A 22,315-nucleotide genomic window follows, 5' to 3' on the forward strand; every position below is an offset into this window, starting at 1 on the left:
TCACAAAAGATTTATTTGGGCTTTCCTGGTAGCTCAATGGTAAAGAATCCGTCTGCCAATGCAGGAGATGCCGGTTCAACCACTGGATTAGGAAGATCCCCTGGAGAAGGAAATGGCAACCCACTCCAGTATTCTTGCCTGGGAAATCCCACAAACAGAGGAGCCTGGTGGGCTATAGTCTATGGGGTCGAAAAAGAGCTGGACATGACTGAGCAACTAAACAACACTAGCAGGCTGCTCTGTGAGTCTCTCTCCCCTCTGCTCCTCCAGCCACCACCACTTTGCATAGGGAATAATATACTGATTCTAGACCAGAAAAATTAATAGCTCCAACTCCTCCAAAAGGGCCTGTAGGAAAACTTTATGTTGGTTCAGGAAGGGGAGAGGGGTTACTGGTTTTGACCCCACACCAATGAAAGACCTTATTGCCCACTAAGTAATGGTGTGAGAAGTGCTCTGACTCCAGAACAGACTTTTCAGGGAGGTCACCACCACCACCAGAACATGAAAGGCAATTCCAGGATCCGCAGTGAAGAGACAGGGATTGGGAGCTGAAGAATCCAAAATTGGCAGAAAAGTTGTTGAGAGACCAGGGGAGGAATGGAAGCCCTCAGGGGTAACTACTAATTCAATTTCTTCAGTAAAGATCTGGGGGCAGTTAAATGGTGAAAGTGAAAACTGGAGTGGTTCTAGATGTGGAGAAATAGGATGCAGACTCTGCATGTAAACATCTGACCTAAGAAAATTTAGGAAAAGAGAAAAGTGGTAGTGGGAGATGGTGTTGGTTTTCAAAATGAAAATAATCATAAGATCAAATATTCATCTAGCACCTACTGTGAGCCAGACATAGTTTTAACTGTTTGGCATACAGATCCTCAAATGCTTCTCCTGACAACCCTTGGATGTCGGTTCTCTCTTAGCTTGTGTTACAGATATGGACACATAATCGTTGCATGTTTTCTTAACTTGCCAAGGTCACACAACTTGGCAGCAGGACCATCAATGCAAACAGCGTATTATCCTGATTTGCTTGAAAGCAAGTAATAGGGGACTTCCCTGGTGGTCTAGTGATTAAGAATCTTCCTGCCAGTGCTCGGGGCCCGGGTTTGATCCCACAGGCCGTGGGGGCAACTAAGCCTTGGCGCCACATCTACTGAGCCTGGAGACCAAGCTCCACGACCAGAGAAGACACTGCAGTGAGAAGGCCATACACTGCGGTTGGAGAGTAGCCCCACTATCTGCAACTAGAGAAAGCCTACATGAAGCAATGAAGACTCAGTGATACCGTGAATAAATAAATAGCAAGTAAGAGAATTCTTTCTAAACTGCTTTTTTCCAATCCAGCTCAGGGTGTTTAATATTGCTTTTTTAACTATATCACTAGGATTCCAGACCACATAAGTCATAGCTGCAAGAGCACCCATCTGGGGATGGAGGGTGCTCTCCTTAATTTTAAAAGAAAGTCCAGCCGTTGAACAACTGACCACATCTCCTTATCACCTATGGAAATCCCCTCTTTACATGAGAATCAAGACTGCAAACTGTGAAATAATGGAAAGTCAGAAATGATCAGCCAGATTTGAGCCAGGATAGTCCTTAAAAAAAAAAAAAAAAAACTAAAGAACCAATAAGACATCATAGAATTCCACTTCTAGGTATATACCCAAAGAATTGAAAACAGGGACACAGATATTTGTGCAACCTAGTTCATAGCCGAACTTTGCATGCTAGCAAAATGGTGTAATAAACCCTAGTGTCCATCCACAGATGAATGGATATACATCTAAAAATGGTTAAAACGGTAAAATTTATGCTATGTACATTTTACCACACACACAAAAAAATACAGTGTTTCCTACACATTTATGAATTCCATTCTGAGTGCATTCTTTTAAGTCCAATTTGCTTATAAGTCCAGCAAAGTTACCCTAACTACCCAACTAACAAAATTGGCTATATAGTACCATACTTTAATAAGTTTATAATGCTTTCCACAAAAATAGTACATAAAAAAGAAACAAACACAAGAAATAAAACATTTTACATTTTTTAGTACAGTACCTTGTAAAGTACAATAGTACAGAACAATGGCTAGCATATAGGGGTGGGCACTGAGTGAACAGGCAAGAAGAGTTACTGACTGAAGGAGAGAGAGGAGCTGGGAGATGGTAGAGCTGAAGGATTGTCAGCAATAGAAGACAAAGTGCAGGTTCCTTGGTGGAACCAGATGCACATTCACATCTTTGAAAGTTCACAACTTGAAGGTTCTTATGTAGGGAACTTACTGTAATAAAGACATAATAGTGCCTGAACTGAAGCCAAACTGATACAGTAAGTCCACAGTAAGTTCATAGAATTAAAAGATCTTTAAATCCCTCGATGTGACTGCAGCCATGAAATTAAAAGATGCTTACTCCTTGGCAGGAAAGTTATGACCAACCCAGACAGCATATTAAAAAGCAGAGACATTACTTTGTCAACAAAGGTCCATCTAGTCAAGGCTATGATTTTTCCAGTAGTCATGTATGGATGTGAGTGTTGGACCATAAATCAGGCTGAGTGCCAAAGAATTTATGCTTTCAAACTGTGGTGCTGGAGAAGACTGTTGAGAGTCCCTTGGGCAGCAAGGAGATCAAACCAGTCAATCCTAAAGGAAATCAATCCTGAATATTCATTGGAAGGACTGACACTGAAGCTCCAATAAATACTTTGGTCACCTGATGCAAAGAGTTGACTCACTGGAAAAGACCCTGATGCTGGGAAAGATTGAAGGCAAGAGGAGAAGGGGATGACAGAGGATGAGGTGGTTGGATGGCATTACTGACTCAATGGACATAAGTTTGAGGAAGCTCCAGGAGATGGTGAAGGACAGGGAAGCTTTGTGTGCTGCAGTCCATGGGCTTGCAAAGAGTCGGACATGATTAAGTGACTGTACAACAACAACATCTCAGCCAGGAAGCACAGAGGATGTTGAGTTATGGTTTAGATAACACACTAACACACACATCTCATAACACACTCATAAACACAGACAGACTGATGTTCCAGGATGGAAAAACTTGGCCTCAAAGCAAGATATATTTCCAGTTGTTTGAGAATCCTGGTGTTTAGTAGACACCAGTGCAGCTTTCACAAACTTGGGGAAGACCTCAGTCTGGAAAAAACCTCAGGTTTGGATGTGGTGGATGTGATGGTGGTCAGTAGCCTTGCGAAGCAATGAGGTGTTGCTAATACGACACAATCTGTCCTTCCTCCGCTGGGTCCTCTCCAATCCAGGCTGCTCAGTGCTCTCCTCTTCACTCTTAACCCTCGTCCAGGAAGATGCTGGAGTCTGGGCATGAGGAGGATGTCACAGGCTATGGTTCACATGGCAAGTCACCAGGCTCATGAAAAAGAAAATTAAATAAGAGGGACATCCCCACTTCTTGTCCGTGTACATGATTCTGACCTCTGCACTACAGCACTGACTTTGTCACTTTGTAAGAGCCCTTGTTCCCTTCATAACCTCAGATTCTATTCCAAGGATTCCTCATTTAATTTGTCACTGAAGGACTCCTTTGACCTCCTTACTGCCTCCTTGTTCCTGGGTCTTTTTGTTAGATACAAAGGCAGAGGGAGAGGGTGCAGAGCAAAACATGGTCATGACAGAACAGAGGGCAGGCGTAGAGAGCAGCCGAGAGGGGTCCGGCACACAGCTCAGTGGCTGAGTGGTCTGCGACAGAAATGACAACTAGAGGTGGAGAGGTTCGGGAAGGAGAACAACCAAGTGTGACCCTTGACCTCGGGCTTTTTCCAGAGTGGACTGTGGTGGTACATCATTTCTGAGCTGAAGGGTGACAGGACGAGATGCTGATTCAAAGTGTTGATTCAAAGTAACACTAACAAATGCAACCTTAGACATGTAAACCTTTACGTTTATGAGATCTTCAAGTGTGTAGAATGTTAGAGTCACTGCAGAGATAAGGAAACTGCCTAAGAACTTTGGGGTCAATATGTGTGTGTGCTTCGTTGCTCAGTCATGTCCAGCTCTTTTCAATGCCATGGACTCTAGCCCACCAGCCTCCTATGTCCATGGGGATTCTCCAGGCAGGAACACTGGAGTGCTTTGCCATACCCTCCTCCAGGGGATCTTCCCAGCCCAGGGATCAAACCCAGGTCTCCTGCACTGCAGGTGGATTCTTTACCATCTGAGACACCAGGGAAGCCCATATATATAGAGTCAAATATACCCAAATGTTATTCCCAAATTCTGCTATTGTTTAAGTGTGATCCTGGACAAATTGTTTAACTTCTCTGAGCTTCCAGTCCTTTATCTCTAAGTGAATGATACTTTTAGCATCCTCCTCACAGTGAGTGAGGGCTGCGAAAAATAAATGAGATCAGTGTATCAAAAAACACAGTGTCAGACATCCCTGGTGGACCTGTGGTTAAAACTCTGCCTTCCAATGCAGAAGGTTTGGGTTTGATTTCTGGTCCAGGAATTAAGATTCGCATGCCACATGATGTGGCAAAAAACAAAAAAACAAAAAAGAAAAAAAAACCAGTGTCTAACACAGAGATAGTGTTTAGTAAAGAGTAGTTGGGCTTCCCAGGCAGTGTTAGTGGTAAAGAACCTACCTGCCAATGCAGGGGCCATAACAGATGCAGGTTCGAAGCAGGTTTGATCCCTGGGTCAAGAAGATCCCCTGAAGGAGGGCATGGCAACCCACTCCAGTATTCTTGCCTAGAGAATCCCATGGACAGAAGAGCCTGGTGGGCTACAGTGCATTCTCAAAGAGTTGGACAGCACTGAAGCAACTTAGCACGCAAACATGCAAATAGTAGTTATCATCATCATCACTATTATTGTTATTGCTATTATTAAAACATCAGCAATTGGTCAGTAAATGGAATTCAGACCTCATCTTCTCCCATCACACCAGCTCTTCCTCCTGATTTCCAAATTCCTGCTTTGACACCAAGTCTCAGTTCCCAGTCCTGGAAGTTCCAAAGATATTTTGGGGTTCCCCATCCCTCACATCCAGCCAACCCCTAAGCCCCAGGGAATCAGTGAGTCAGCCTCCAAGAGAACTCACACAACTTCTCCCTCTTCCTCATCCCCAGAGCCAGGAGCCTCACTTGAGTCCTTCTCATGTTTTGCCAGGCAATGCCCCAGTCCATCTCTTTCCCTCCTCTCCTCTTTCCCATTGACCTAATGGCAGATAAGACTTTCCATGGCTCAGGTTAGATCTCTCACCAAAACCATCAATGAGACTCCATGAAATAAAAACAGACTCATCATCATGTTCCAGGAAGAGAAAGGGGGTTAGTGCGGAGAACATGGTGAGGAATGGGGAGAGCAAGACTAGAGAGCAAGGCTGACAGGGCACCAATCACTGAGGACCTGGAGGCCAAGGTCGGGAGCTTGGGCTTTATTCCAAAAGCTACTGGAGTATTTTAAAGCACTCTAATCTTATCTACACTTTTCTTTATTGCTCAATAATTGGCTTCCTTGAGAAGTGAGGTAGAGACAAGAACATAAAGAGCAGGGCATTCAAAGGCTTTCACAATGCAGCTCAAAGGAGATGCTTGTGACCAAGTGAGGTAGTGGAAAGCAGAGATGGAGAGATGCAAATTCAGGAATGATTTAGGAAGTGGACAAGACAGGAACTGTGGGTGGTTTGGGTTGGGAGGGAAGGGTGTCTAAGAGAGGAGAATAGTGGAGGGAGAATCCTCTCCCTTCTCTGAGTTCTAAATGGCAAGTGCTCTGGAGGGCTGATGGTCTTCCTACTGGAGGTCCTCACTTTTGCAGCAACCACCCCCATGGTGGTTCAAAGCCAAGTGCTGTCCTGACTACACTTTTCGATAATCTGGAAAGATGCAGGGCAGGAGGAGGGGAAAGAAGAGTCCTCTGCCTAAATATTTGATCAAAAAGTTCATTCAAATTTTTCTGTAAAATGTTACAGAAACAAAATTTTTGGCCAACCCAATGAAACAGCCTGTACCAGTCCCAGCGGGGGAAAAGGCCTGTATCCTCCTAAGGATGTGTGCCTCCCATATAACAAGGCCAGGCCCAGTGCTCTATCCAAGGCCCAGCCTTTCTGGCCTTGCCTACCTACAGCTCCATTTGTGGCTACGCCCTCTCTCTCCTGTGCTCAGGCTACCTGGGAGTATCTGTGGTCCCTGGAGGCTGCCCCACAGTTTGTATTGGCTTGTGTGACCCAGAGCTTAGTCTGGAGTGCCCTTTGGCCCAGAGGAATTTTGCCCATCCTGCTGGACCCAACCCAAATGTCAACTCCCTCATGAAATCAATTCTTTTCTGACCCTCCACCCCTCTGCAAACCCCATGTTCAGTCAGAATTAGTGGTCCTACTGTAGCATCTGTGACTGCTCATCGACCTCTCTCCTTCACTAGAAAGTGAACTCTGAGGACTTACTCACCTCCCTCTACTTATATTTCAACAATGTCCATCCCAGCCCTCCTTACCCCTTACATTCACTGGCGCTCAGGATGCTGAGCTGCTTGTTCTAACAGGACCAGAGTGGCACGAACCAGGTGAGGGCCAGCAGCAGGCTGACTGCAGCCCTATGTGTTGACTGCAATGCATCTGTGCTTTGAGACCCCAGAAATCTCAGTGCCACATACGGTCCCAGAGCCACCCACAGGTATCCACACCAGCCCCAAAGCACAGAGTGGGATATGTTCAGAGGCACAGAGTTCCAGAAAAAGGCAGACTGGGTCAAAGACAGTAATGAGGAGGGTTGCTGAGCACAGGGGAAGGGAATCTGGGACTTCCCTATAGCTCAGATGGTAAAGAATCTGCCTGCAATGCACAAAACCTGGGTTCGATTCCTGGGTCAGGAAGATCCCCTGGAGAAGGAAATGGCAACCCCCTCCAGTATTCTTGCCTGGAGAATTCCATGGACAGAGGAGCCTGGCGGGCTACAGTCCATGGGGTACATGACTAAGCAAATAACCAACACACAAACACACTCACGTGAGCTGACCTCAAGGTCTCTGATGGAGAGTTGCAAGAGTGATAGAGCCACCTAGTGGCCACCTGAGGGGAGTGTTCCTCAGTCCCTCCCCCAAATCAGCTTCCAAATCAGGGCAATTTGCAGCCCCAGCCGACAAAAATTATTCTAACCAAGTTCTAAAAAGAAAGCAGCAGAAGTGTTTATGGTATTTATTCAGTCACATTAATATTATTGTATACTATTAGTCCTACATCATTCCCAGATAAGCACAAATGCAAAAAGTAGTAACATATGTGGGGTTCCCAGGTGGAGTCAGTGGTAAAGAACCCACGGCCAATGCGGGAGACATATGGGACTAGGGTTCGATCCCTGGGTTGGGAAGACCGCCTGGAGGAGGGCATGGCAACCCACTCCAGTATTCTTGCCTGGAGAACCCCATGGGCATAGAAGGCTGATGGGCTACAGTCCATAAAACTGCAAAGAGTTGGACAAGACTGAAGCAACTTAGCATGCAAGCAATAGCCTATTAAGGAATAAAAATTATTTATCAATTTTGAAAAACTGAGAAAGAACAAAGGCAATTAACAAAAGAATTGTAAATGATCAATATGTTCAGCTTGCTTTGATAAACAAAAAAGTACTTTCCACCTGTCTTTTTGTAATTACCAGTCTTTAGACACTTGAGGTTGTGAAAAATGGACATACATATGGTAGTGGCAGTGGCCATTTTAGCTGTGTGTCCCCCAAAACTTAAAGTCATTGGATTTAACAAAATAGCAACTATTTCTAGAAAATGGTATATGCTGTGTGTGCTATTTAAATCAATGGATTTTGCTGTTGCTGTTGTTAATGTGTGCCATTCTTTAGAGGAGCAGTAAAGTAGAACTTGCTTCAACATTCAACAACAGAGGATGAGTTAATGAAAATATTGTGCATCACAAGATGGATGAACTATTGCTCCATCATTCAAACCACCTTCAAAGATGGACACATTATCATGATGTAATATGAAAATGTAACATATAAGGTATGTACATGTTGTCAAATCTGTACCCACATTTGTGAAATTTTTCACATTTCCAAAGTTTTCAAAAGTCTAGCAAATATATATTACTTTAATTATAATAAAATAGCTTTATTTTTAAAAGAAAGTGATTAGGCAAAGTGAAACACCTAAGAATTAGGAGTCCTGATGCTGCCTGGCCCAGAGGAAGAAAGGGCTTAAGGTATCAGCGCTGGAAGAGTCATCCCCTGGTTTTATCAATGAAAAAACAAGATGTCACTGCTCGTCTGGTCACCTGGAGTCAGTGACCACCTCTCCAGACCGCTGTTGTGCAGAAAAGGGCAGCCTCTTAACCAGAAGGAAAGAGAAGGGGGACTGTCCCCCTGGAAGCAACCTCCTTGGGTCTTGACTTGAGCCCTGGGAGGACCCCAGTCCTCAACTCCCCCGCAAATCCTTGGTGGCTGTCGGGACTGGCCTGTTCGGCTCCGACAAGTTACGACTCTGGCACTGTTCCCAGCCTGTTACTCTCCCCGCCCCACCCGCGGTGCGGCTTCTCACTGCTTCGCGGGCATGTGCCCAGTTGCTCAGCTGTGTTCGATTCTTTATGACCCCATGGTCTGTAGCCCTCCAGGCTCCTCTGTCCATGGCGATTTCCCAGGCAAGAATACTGGAGTGGTTTGCCATTTCCTCCTCCAGGGGATCTTCCCGACCCAGAGATCGAACCCGAGTTGCCTGACATGGCAGGCGGATTCTTAACCACTGTACACCTCACTACTCCCTATTGAAACTTAATCACTTTTGTCGTTGTTTACAAAATAAGTACCTTAACTCTACTGTATACATGTGAACTACCTATGACATCGAAACGCTCTGCCATTGAAACCTGATTTCAAACTAACGAAAATTCAAACGTTATAGGGACTCCAAGGGATTGGATCTTTTCTAGGCAGAAAAGTGATGCTGGGAGAGCCGCTTCATTTTGGGGGCTCTATTCCAAGCCTCCATCAAGCCCCCTTCTACAAAACCTTCTGCCTCTCAGTACCTTGAGAAGCAGAACAAAGCAGGGGAGAAGTTTCCGTGGGCTTTGAACTTTCATTTTTAAAGAAAGTTGCAGGCATCTCTCACCCAGCGCTACATCCGCTCTTCTGGCTTCCCCTGGTCTCTAGAGCAGCTGGATTGGGGCAGACGGGAACCTTTCGGCAAAACACAATACCCTGTCGTACTTAAGCACTCACCACTTTCAGGAAGTTATAGTCCCTGTTGTTTTTCTAGTTGTCAATACAATTTAAAATTAAACTGAATTAGAAAGAAAAAGTAATAATAAACCTGCAGTCATTTTTAAATTAATGAGATTATTTTATGAGTTTTTATTGTTGAAGGTACCCACACTAAATTTTGGGGTAATCTGGGACATCACAGGCTCTGCCGTGTTTTCTGAACGGCCATCCTCACTGATTTCAAAACTACTTGCCTCTTGTAAAATGATCCCCACACTTTCCTGAAAGGTGATTGCAAGGATAATTCCATTGCTGTACCTCAATGCCACGTCACCATAGTTACTAACAGAACATGACCGCTTCAGGGGGTAATTTGTTTCCCTAACAACACACACAAATAAACAGACGCTTATTCACACGTATTTAACCACGTGATTCTCTACCTCCAGATACCAAGCAACATCTGGAGTCCAAAAATAGCTGGCATACTTATTTTGCATAATTCTAGAGTAGGAGGAGAAATACTGAAACAAGCAATCTGTTTAATTTGGATGTCTAACCTACCGGTGGCCAGAGAGCTGTATCTCCATGATGCAACTCCTGAGGATGCCTGTAGGGGGAGTATGGGGCATGGGGAAGGGGCACAGTATTTGGATTTTGTAAGTGGGTAGTGCTATTGGTACTTCCTCTATGATGGGGCTAATAATAATCAGTTTCCTGCCTACATATACGTGTCATAATAAGAAAAAGAGTTAAAGAAAAACTGTGGATTAAACCTAGAATGGATATAAATGATTATGTATAGAGAAGAGAAATGGGTCAAGGAAGGAAATCTGGCTTTGATGAATGTACCTTGTCTTGTAATTTTGAGTTCAGAACAATGTAAATGTTTAATTCATGATTAAAAACAAAATTTTAAATTCAGAAATATCTAAACAATGAAAACAAACTATGAGAAATGTGTCTAAGCCTGCATGAGTATAGTTAGGCAGTACACTGACAAAAGAATTATTTCAAGTAACTTTAAAACACAGTATTTTGACTCTACACTTCTATTCCAATGATGAAAACTATCTCAAAAAAACTTTGCATAGCATTGAATGATCTTATCTTTAGTAGTAGTGTTGGCATTATCATTAAATAATAATATAGCTATATTCTAGAATAAAATAAAAAGGACAAAAATTTTCAGCATAAGAGGAAAAAGCTACAAGAATAATATGAAAGAAGTATTATTCTAAAATGTTATTTTGAATAGAAATATCATTATTCATGTTTTTCTTGAAAAAAAAATTCCTAATGTTGCTCCCAAAAAGATCTAGCAACAATAAAAACTTAGTAGCATTTTTCATCCTTACTGCCCATATTAAGGTCTCTAAATACCATTGCTCACTAAAAGGAGATGGGACTTCTTGGAGAAATGTTTGAGACTAGATCTGAGGTAGTTGAAGTTCAAGATGATTCCAGGACATCTCATAGTACCAGAAAGCAAGGAAGCGGTGGTAGGCATTGGGGTTGTATCAAAATGATACAAGAAACTAAAAAATGGAACCAAAAAATAATCATTGCAATTGATCAAAGCACATCAAAAATAGAGAAACCTTTTAGTCCATAATGATACTTTAAAAAAAACTGATCATCTTTGGAAATTGCTAGGCCACCAACTCATTATTCTGAAAATATCAAAAAAAAAGAATTTAGCATTTATTCTGTCTTTTTTTAATCTAAACTGTATTTCAGGTTACCATATAGTTGATTAGAAAAGTTCTTTTTGATAAACAATTGTAGTTAATAAATGAAGAATGAATGATAGAATTAGAAAATGACCATTTATTAACCTCTAAAGAAATGATGGGTCTAGCAATAAACATCAATATGTGCTTATAGCATTAGGTGAAAGGTTTATAGAGAAGTTTAAAATGAGTGAATGTATGGTGCTAACATCCTACAGATTACCTGAACCTACGGATCAATCTCAGTATCACTAAAGTAGAACATCCAGACAGTGTGTGCCTCTTGTACTGTGCAATAAGAAGGACATAACAAAAAAAGAGAAGTATATAACATCACCTTTGATGTATGTGTGCCATAAATAAGCAAACTAAACAAACTTTAAGCTTCTAGATCTAACTGTCAGTTTACAAGAAATACCTGGAAATATAAGGACATCACAAAAAAAGTTAAATGACACCAGCAAAGAGAAATCAGCTGAAATTAAGACATGAGAAATTCTTCAAGATGAGTAATGTTTCTTCTAAAAGTGAATGATGTGAAAGAGGAGCAGGACTATTACAGATGAGAAGAAAGTTAAGAGACATAGCAACAAAACATGTGGACCTTGTTTGCAACTGATTCAAAAAATCAACTTTAAAATCTACATTTTATTAGATAATTGTGGAAATGTGAGGACTTCCCCAATGGCTCATCTGGTAAAGAATCCACCTGCAATGCAGAAGACACCGGTTTGATCCCTAGGTCTGGAAAATCCCTGGGAGGGGGAAATGACAACCCACTCCAGTATTCTTGCCTGAAAAATCCCATGGACAGAGGAGCCAGAAGGCTACTGTTCATGGAGTCCCAGAGTCGGACATGACTGAGCAACTAGGCATGGGAAATGTGAATGTGAGCTAGGTGTTGCAAGACATTAAAGTATTGTTAATTCTATCATGAATAGTGATGACCTTGAAGTTGTATAAGAAAAGAAAATGCCCTTATGTTTTGAGACACATACTGCAGTATTTGTGGGCAGGAAAGAATGTGATGTCTTACCTTTGCCTAAAATAATCCAGAAAAAAAGTTTATGGGGAGTGGGCATAGTAGCTGACACCTTATTGACGTGGTTTTTTTCCTTAAAATCTGAAAGCTGGGTAATCAGGGGCTCATTATTCTATTCTGTCTCATATTATGCAGGTTTTGAAATGTCCATAATAAAAACAAAGCAAAATAATGAATACATTAGATTAGCATGTGAAAGTTCTTCGTAAAGCGTGAAGCTCTGTGCTTTTGAGGGACGATATTGCTGAGGCAAATAGAGAGCTGGTGGCTGCTCCTGAGCTGACCCATGATGGCCGAGGAGCGGGAGTGAGACTCAGCACAGAACCCAGCATCAGTAAGGATGCCAAGAAGCAGGCCCTCCACATATGGGAGGAGAATAGCTTAGTACCAAATACAGCCATTCCACTTCCACAGATTCACCTGCAGCTATGCAGTGGTTATGTGACACAGCGTATCTTCTATGCCTAAATCACAGATTCAACCCCGTCACTTTGTATTTCACTACCTTGTTTTATTGTCTCCATATTAATTATTACTATTTGTGAGTGTCTTATTTGTGGTCTGTTTACTTAAAATCTTTGTCTCCCTCCTTCAAAGATTATTGTGGAGAACAGGAACTTATCCTCCCTTCTAAATCCTCTGTGCGTGGCATAGTGTAAGACACAGTTAGGGTACTTAATAGATATTTGTTGTATGAATAAATTATGTACATTACAACATATTTAACTATAGCAACAAACTGGAGGCAAGACAATGGATATTGGCAATAGGAATTGGTTAAATAAATGAGGGACAATGTATAAAATGAAAATTATTCCAACATCAAACGTCTGCTATGGATGAGTGTTCATTCTCATGTGGGATCCCCTCATGGCTCAGCTGGTAAAGAATCCACCTGCAGTGCAGGAGACCTGAGTTCGATCCCTGGGTTGGGAAGATCCTCTAGAGGAGGGCATGGCAACCCATTCCACTATTCTTGCCTAGACAATCCCGTGGACAGAGGAGCCTGGCAGGCTTCAGTCCATGGGGTCACAAAGAGTCAGGCACAACTGAGCAACTAAACAGAACATGGCACATGTGGGTGTTTATTGCATTGCATTGTGTGTGTGTGCTCATGAAAATATGCTGTAATATATTATTGAGTGAAAAGTTCAAATGCAAAAACAACACTCACAACCTGAATATGTTTTGGTAAAAGAAAAAAAGTTTGCATAGATAAAGATCTGGGGAAATACACAACTAGATGTAAAAATGATTTTCTGTGGATGATAAATTCTATCATCTATCATTCTATCATCATAAGTTATTTTGCTTATTTATGCTTGTATTTTCTACAATGAAGAGAATTATTAAATAATAAGAAAAATCTATATTACAGAAAACTTAATACAAAGATTATCTAATGTATTAAAATTATCAAAATGAAATAAGCTATCTTGTGGGGCAGTGAGCTAACATGCTCTCTCTAGTATGTTTAAGCATTAACAGGTTACTGTAGAAGGACTTTTTTCTGCACTGAATGAGTGATTCTCTAATAATCATTTCAAACATTAAAGATATTGAGAATTTTGGACTCTTAATCCTTAAAAAAGACATTTTCAACTAAACAGGTAATGCAGTAATAAGTTCTACTTTATTGTTTTGCAGCCACTCAGTTGTGTCCGACTCTTTGCAACCCTGTGGACCCCATGCCTAGCTTCCCTGTCCTTCACTGTCTCCCAGAATTTGCTCAAACTCATATCCATTGAGTCAATGATGCCAACCAACCATCTTATCCTCTGTCACCCCATTTTTAGTTATGGAATGGATATAATGTCAAAAATGAGCCCAGGCATTTTTTGTATGTTTCTGGCCTGGGTGGAGTGCAGGGTTAATGCGCTGCTTTGTAGTAAGAATGTACCACACCTTGCTGTAATTTTCTGATGAATACAAAGCACAAAGTGAGGATTAAATTATAGAGCTCATCCTGTCAACTATCAATCAACAGTTGTTTTTGAGCATCTTCTATATACAAATCATAGCACTGAGCAGACAGGAAAACACCAAGACATGTAAGATGCAACCACTGTCCTCAAGAAGCCTAGCATCTACTAGTTGTATACGATATCTGCCTTGTTTAACAAGGGAATGAGAATCAACAGCTGGTCCTTGGGTCTTGGCCCCACTTTGAGTTTCTCTTATAACAAATACTACTGATCCCTCCACTGCAGTCCCCAAGGTATACTTGTTCCTAACAAGGGCAGGAATTCTTTAATTTCCTGTAGCATAGCTGATATAACCTGGAACTTGCAAAAAGCCAATTACTGATTGTGGTTATATTTCTTGTTAGAAAACTCTAAAATCTTTTGTTATAACCATCTCAAGTGTTAGGTAAAATAGTGTAAATATTCTTTTAATGTGTATCTATGCTTGTAAGCAAGTAGAAGAAAAATTCTCAAGGTTCATAATTCAAGGGAGAATTTAAAATCAAACCAAAAAAAATAAATAAAATAAAACCAAACCAATATAAGAAATCCATAAGTGGATATGGAAGCTGCCTGAGGGCAACGAGATTCATTCTCTAGGGGGTTGAGATTTAAGGTCATGAAGAGAAACAGACATTGTTGGGAACCAAACAAAGAGCATCCTCAGTTAAAAAAAAAAAAAAAAAAAAAAAACTGGACTAGAAGGAAGGATACCACAGACACAAGGAAGTTCGTCCACCTTAGCCTAAGTGAGTACTCAGTCACATCAGTCATATCAGACTCTGTGTGACCCTATAGACTGTAGCCTGCCAGGCTGTTCTGTGCATGGGATTCTCCAAGCAAGAATATTGGACTGGGTTGCCATGCCCTCCTCCTGGGGATCTTCCAGACCCAGGGATTGAATCCACTTCTCTCCTGAATCTCTTGCATTGCAGGCAGATTCTTTATCACTAAGCCATCAAGGAAGCCCCACCCTAGTCTGGGATTATGGTTATAATTTATAACCATAGGTCTGTGTTTCATATTGGTTTGCTGTTCTTCCATAGTATATCACACATGTGGTCTGAAAAATCCCTTATTTAAGGAATTAAAATAAAAATTGATCCCAGGAAGATGACCTGGGTTGTTTGACAGAAACCAACCCAAAATTATACTAGAGGGACTTGTCTTCAAAGAAACTATATAAGATGCCCACAGATAAAGTCCCACTGAAGATAAACTCACACTGTATTATTTTCTTCTTTGTTTTGTAATTTTGAATTATAAGTTCTCCTTCAGTGAAAGTCATTATATTCTAATTCTATAAACAACAGAATTAGACTGCCAAAAAAATTTCAGATTAAAGAACTATATGATAACTATTATTAAAATAAATATGTTTCTAATTATTTAAAACAGTAAGTAAGAAATTTAATACAAAGAAAAAGGGAGTAGGAGAGGGATAAATTAGGATTTGGGGATTAGCAGATATGAACTACTACAAATAGTCAAAGCTATGGTTTTTCCAGTAGTCATATATGAATGTGAGAGTTGGACCATAAATAAGGCTGAGTGCCAAAGAACTGATGCTTTTGAACTGTGGTGCTGGAGAAAACTCTTGAGAGTATCCTGAACAGCAAGGAGATCAAGCCAGTCAATCCCAAAGGAAATCAAACCTGAATATTCACTGGAAAGATTGATGCTAAAGCTGAAGCTTCAGTAATTTAGCCACCTAATGCAAAGAGCCAACTCACTGGAAAAGATCTTGATGCTGGAAAAGACTGAAGGCAGGAAAAGTGGGCAACAGAGGATGAGATGGTTGGATAGCATCATTGACTCAATCAGTTCAGTTCAGTAGCTCAGTCGTGTCTGACTCTTTGCAACCCCCATGAACCACAGCATGCCAGACTCCCTGTCCATCACCAACTCCCAGAGTTTACCCAAACTCATGTCCATTGAGTCAGTGATGCCATCCAACCATCTCATCCTCTCTTGACCCCTTCTCCTCCTGCCTTCAATCATTCCCAGCATCAGGGTCTTTTCAAATGAGTCAGCTCTTTGCATCAGGTGGCCAAAATACCAGAGTTTCAGCTTCAACGTCAGTCCTTCCAATGAACACCCAAGACTGATCTCTTTTAGGAAGGACTGGTTGGATCTCCTTGCAGTCCAAGGGACTCTCAAGAGTCTTCTCCAACACCACAGTTCAAAAGCACCAATTTTTTGGTGCTCAGCTTTCTTTATGGTCCAACTCTCACATCCGTACATGACTACTGGAAAAACCATAGCATAGATGGATCTTTGTTGACAAAGTAATGCCTCTGCTTTTTAATATGCTGCCTAGGTTGGTCATAAATTTCCTTCCAAGGAGTAAGCATCTTTTAATTTCATGGCTGCAGTCACCCTCTGCAGTAATTTTGGAGCCCCAAAAAATAAAGTCTGACACTGTTTCCACTGTTTCCCCATCTATTTCCCATGAAGTGATGGGACCAGATGCCATGATCTTAGTTTTCTGAATGTTGAGCTTTAAGCCAACTTTTTCACTATCCTCTTTCACTTTCATCAAGAGGTTCTTTAGTTCTTCACTTTCTGCTATAAGGGTGATGTCATCTGCATATCTGAAGTTATTGATATTTCTCCTGGCAATCTTGATTCCAGCTTGTGCTTCCTCCAGCCCAGTGTTTCTCATGATGTACTCTGCATATAAGTTAAATAAGCAGGGTGACAATATACAGCCTTGTTGTACTCCTTTTTCTATTTGGAACCAGTCTGTTGTTCCATGTCCAGTTCTATCTGGTGCTTTCTGACCTGCATACAGGTTTCTCAAGAGGCGGGTTGTACACCAAAAACTAACACAACATTCTAAATCAAATATACTTTGCTTTTAAAAAATAATTTTTCAAAATCAGTGATTAGATTTAACTAAGAATAAAACATAAAAAGGACTTCCCAGGTGGCGCTAGTGGTAAAGAACTAGCCTGTCAATGCATAAGACAAAAGAGTGCTCAGGCCTGGTGCACTGGGAAGACCCAGAGGGATCAGGTGGAGAGGGAGGTGGGAGGGGGGATCGGGATGGGGAATACATGTAAATCCATGGCTGATTCATGTCAATGTATGACAAAACCCACTACAATATTGTAAAGTAATTAGCCTCCAACTAATAAAAATAAATGAAAAAAAAAAAAAAAAAGAGTTGAGTTGGGAATCCCTGTGTTGGGAAGATCCTCTGGAGGAGGGCATGGCAACTCACTCCAGTATTCTTGCTTGGAGAATCCCATGGATAATGGAAGCTGGCAGGGTACAGTCCATAGGATAACAAAGAGTCAGACACAACTGAAGCAGCTTAGCACACACACGTGCAGAAGATAAAAAAGATGGTGGTTTAACAAGTTATGAGTTTCTCACCTAAAATTAGTTTTGTTTCTCACATAAAATTCCAGAGTGTGGCCACCAGCACTGGCATTATGGTCCCACAGCCATCGGAGACTGATACATCTTCCATCTTCCTGTTTACAACTCATAGGGGATGACACTTGTTCTTTAGGTTCAGCATGTAGTTCCAGCCATTAATACACAGTCCAAGCAGAGAGAGGAAAGAAGAGATAAAGGAGTAAAGGAGCAAAGGGCATGGGTCTATCCTTTAGCAAAGTATCCTGACAATACTTCCACCGGCACCTTGTTGGCCAGAACTGAGTCACATGGTCATGCTTAGCCACAAGAGAGCCTGGGATATTTACTCTGCACAGCCATGAACCTGACTAAAAAGTAGGAGTTTAATTAATGTGAAAGGAAGGGAGAATAAATATTGCAGTAAACTAACAAGTGACCAATGATATATTAAAAAGAGCTACAAAGAGAAATCATGAACTGGAATAGATATGTTGAAATGATATAGAATACAGTGTTTTCTGGAATAGAGTATATAAATGTCCTGCATGTTCCTAATAAGAGTTCCATAAAAGAAAGAATGAGTGAGGGGAAATATTTGAAGAGATGGCTTAACTTTTCTGAGAATTAATGAAAGTCATGAATCCTCAGAAACACAAATCTCAAGGGGGAGCTGTGAAGAACCCCAGAGAGATGAAACAGATTACCTCCAAAAAAGCAAAATTTTGTCTGACAGCACTCTTCTCAAACGTTAGTGTCAGAAAACAGTGGGGAAAATATCTTGAAAGCAAACTGAGACAATATTTGCCAAGCTGGAATTCTATATCCAGCTAAAATATCACTTAAGGACAAAGAACAAATTAAAATTCTTCAGATAAAGATTGGTTTTGACACTCACAGATAGTAGCTAAAACAACTAGCAAAGTAGTTACTTCAGGAAGAAGGAAATGGAATCCAGAAAGAAAGAATGACTTGACATAGCAATTGGGTGGGGTGGAGGTGAAAATGAGGATTAAAATAAGCAAGCATTGACAGTATAAAATACTAGAAGTGATGATGGTTAACTTCAGGGTGTGAAGATGGAGATATAGTATTGGCCAACAATAAAATGTAAGGCAGGAAGAGGACAATTAGGGTTACTGTATGTCAGCATAAACAGCTGTCTAGCAGATATGGTATTGACTTACGATAGCCTCTTTACAGCTAGTTGTTTCCATGTTTTCCCTTGTAGGCAAGGATTAAGATTTCTAACTTCAGCCCCCTCTGGCACCATGGCAGGTGCCTTTCCTAAATCCTTTACTTCTTAACCCCCTGCCCAATTTCTTGTTAAGCATTAAAAGATGATGGTGATAGAGTAAAAAGGAAAGGGCAAAAGGGAGAGTTACTTGGGAGGAATAAACCACATAGCTTGGTGACTGGTCAGACACGAAAGCCAGGCAAAGGGGGTACTTCCCTGGTGGTCTAGTGGTTAAGACTCCATGCTCCCAATGCAGGGGACATAGGTTTGATCCCTGGTCAGGGAACTAGAGCTCACATGCTGTGCAGCATGACAAAAATAAAAATAAAAAGGGAAGACTCAAAGCTGTCACTGCAGTTTTCAGTGTGGATGGTAACAGTGGCCCCACCATCTGAAGTAGAAAACTCAGAAACAACAACAACAACAACCTAATTTGAGAGGTAGTTATATTTAGTAAGGGCATCCTAGGTGGCGCTAGTGGTAAAGAACCTGCCTGTCAATGCAGAAGACCTAAGAGACGTAGGTTCGATCCCTGGGTTGGGAAGATCCCCTGGAGAAGGGCATGGCAACCGACTCCAGTATTCTTTCCTGGAGAATTCCATGGACAGAGGAGCCTGGCAGGCTACTGGCAGTCCAGGAGGGTCACAAAGAATCAGACACTATTGAAGTGACTTAGCACACATGCATGAGTCTGAGATAATCCAAATGAAAGTATTACATGAGAATCAGAAGCTTTCAACCTGTAATTTGCAGGAAATGTCATAGCTGGAAATGCAGATTTTGGAGACATTCACATAAGGGAATCACCCAGATTGTGTCTTTCTGCCTGAAATCCTAACCAAGAGCCTAGTACTTATTAGACTATCAACAAAAGTATGACAAACCTAGGCAGCATATTAAAAAGCAGAGCCATTACTTTATCAACAAAGGTCCGTCTAGTCAAAGCCATGATTTTTCCAGTAGTCATGTAAGGATGTGACAGCTGAACCAAAAAGAAAGCTGAGCACCAAAGAATTGTTGCTTTTGAACTGTGATGTTGGAGAAGACTCTTGAGAGTCCCTTGGACTGCAAGGAGATCCAACCAGTCCATCCTAAAGGAGATCAGTCCTGGGTGTTCATTGGAAGGACTGATATTGAAGCTGAAGCTCCAATACTCTGGTCACCTGGTGCGAAGAACTGACTCATTATAAAAGACCTGATGCTGGGAAAGATTGAAGGCATGAGGAGAAGGGAATGACAGAGGATGAGATGGTTGGATGCCACCACTGACTCAATGGACATGAGTCTGAGCAAGCTCCAGGTGTTGGTGATGGATGTGAAAGCCTGGCATGCTGCAGTCCATGGGGTTGCAAAGAGTTGGACATGACTGAGTGACTGAACTGAACTCAACTGAACTGAAAAGTGTGAGAATGAGTAAGTGAATGAGATTTCTCTATAAAAATAGAAATCAGATGCCTATGGGCTGAACCTTAGATATTAGGTTCTGAATATAATGTGCAGATTTGGAGGTGGAGCTAAGAGAGAGAATAGCAGGGAGGAAATTATTAAAAAGCCCCAAACACTGAGGAAAGGGCAGTGCCACAAAGGGAGGTATAGAAGCTGGTCAACAGTGGTCAATTGGACACAAAGACTTAAGATCCTAGGGACTGAGAGAAGACGGTTGGATGTAGAGTTTGAATGATGACTTGGTCACCCTGGAGTGAGATCATCTAGCATAATGATTGGTGGAACAAACATTATTCAATGAGATTAAGGAAGATTTGATAAAAGATAAAACAATGAATGGCACTCTTTGAAACTGGAAGAAGACACTAAGAGAAAAAAAAAGATAGATGGGCATGGTAGCTGGAGATGAAGTTAATGTCCTCATTTTTTAAGCTAAGGTAACACTTTAGCATGATTGAAAACATGGAAGAGAGACCTGCTGAGTCCCAAAATATCATGGTTCACTAGGGCTCCAGGATAAAGTTTCAGGAACTGTGGGTAGTTTCGTAAGGCCAGGCCTTATCTATTCCGTGACCAGCTGTATAATTGCACCTGCCCTGGCTTCCTTGAGCTACAAAACTGTTGGCTACAAACACGTACTCACCTTGCCAGCCTTTGCAGTAAAGGCTGTTTACTTTAACTTAAACCTTTTTTTCTGTCTTAGCCTGGCCAACTCCTATACATCCTTCGGGACTAAGTTTAACCAGTAGGTTTTGCTAACCCCTCAGCAAGATAAGTGGTCCCCTTTCTGTGTGAGCCATTGAACCACTGGAGAAGAGTTACTTGTTTGTATCAGACAGTATCTAGAATACGCGTGCATGCTAAGTCATTTCAGTCATATCTGACTCTTTGCGACACCGTGGACTGTAGCCCCCCAGGTTCCTCTGTCCATGAGATTCTCCAGGCAGCTATACTCAAATAGGTTGCCATGCCCTCTTCCAGGAGATCTTCTCGACCCAGGGATCAAACTTGTGTTCTGCATTGACAGGTGGGTTCTTTACCACTAACAGCACTTGGTAAAGAATCTGCCTACAATGCAGGAGATCTGGGTTGGATCCCTGGGCCAGGAAGATCCTCTGGAGAAGGGAATGGCAACCCACTCCAGTATTCTTGCCTAGAGAATTCCATGGACAGAGGAGCCTGGCAGGCTACTCTCCATGGAGTCTCAAAGAGTCAAATGTGACTGAGTGACTAACACCTAGCATATAGTAAGTGATTAATAAAGCTTTAATGAATGAAAGATTGAAGTTATGAATGAACAGAAAATTTCTGGATGGAGGTAAGGAATAGAGGGAAAAGGTTTATTCCATGCTTTCAGTACATGTAATCATACTTCATACCCATAGAAGAATGGACTTTTAAGCACTGCAAGCTAAGTTTCCAAGCATGTGGAGCTGATATAGTTACATTATTGGCAAAAGATCTAATGCATTCTTAAGAACGAGATACATCATTAAATGAGATACACTGGGAACCATAGCTCTTGCTATGATGTAATGTCTGCGGAGAAGGGGAGATATTTGCTTTTCTAGGGTGGACTATCACACGTCCTGAGGCAAACCGACATATTTCAGATTTATCAGGGCCAAATCATTCTGATCTTCTGCGGTGTCATTAGGGAGGGTGTTTTCCTCACTTAGTATGAATGCCAGTTTTCCTGTTCAACCGGTTCCTCTTAATTAAGATGAAACTGCTATCCCTCCAGATGGAATCTCTCACTATAACTGTTCTATGGTTTAAAGAGTCCAAGATGGATCATGCAATAGGAGGAAAGGTCTTGTGTAATTAACCTGATTTGGATGAAACACTTTAGCTTCTGAAATTCTGCACTGTCCTGGTTCTCCTCTCCTTGGAATTCTAGACTCTAAGGCCTCAATATAGTCCTATGGATTGTCTAGTCAAAATCTCTGAATAGTTTCTCTGATTCTTCTTTGCCCTCTTCATTTGGAGCTCATCTTCCCCACTAAGAGTTCAGTTTCTCCCTCTACACAACTTGTGGTTTTCTGTTCACCCATTCATTCATTCATTCACCCAACACATTTTGACTGGGTGCTTTCCGTGACCCGTCTCTATTCTTTATTCTGAGGTTATTGCAGTGCAGACCAGGTTTGTTCTCTCAATAACTTTCACTGAAGAGATGGGAACACATTCTTTCTCAAGTAATTGACTTTCATCTCTACATGACTTATTTCTATGTGTTTCAGAGATTCTGTTTCTGGATCCCAGCCCCACAGCCTGCCTCACGGTCATCTGCTGCTAGCACCTCAAACTCAGCATCTCCTAGACTGAATTTACTCTCTTCCTCCCCACATCT

The sequence above is a fragment of the Dama dama genome, chromosome 20, assembly GCF_033118175.1.
Source record: "Dama dama isolate Ldn47 chromosome 20, ASM3311817v1, whole genome shotgun sequence".
Lineage (NCBI taxonomy): Eukaryota > Metazoa > Chordata > Mammalia > Artiodactyla > Cervidae > Dama > Dama dama.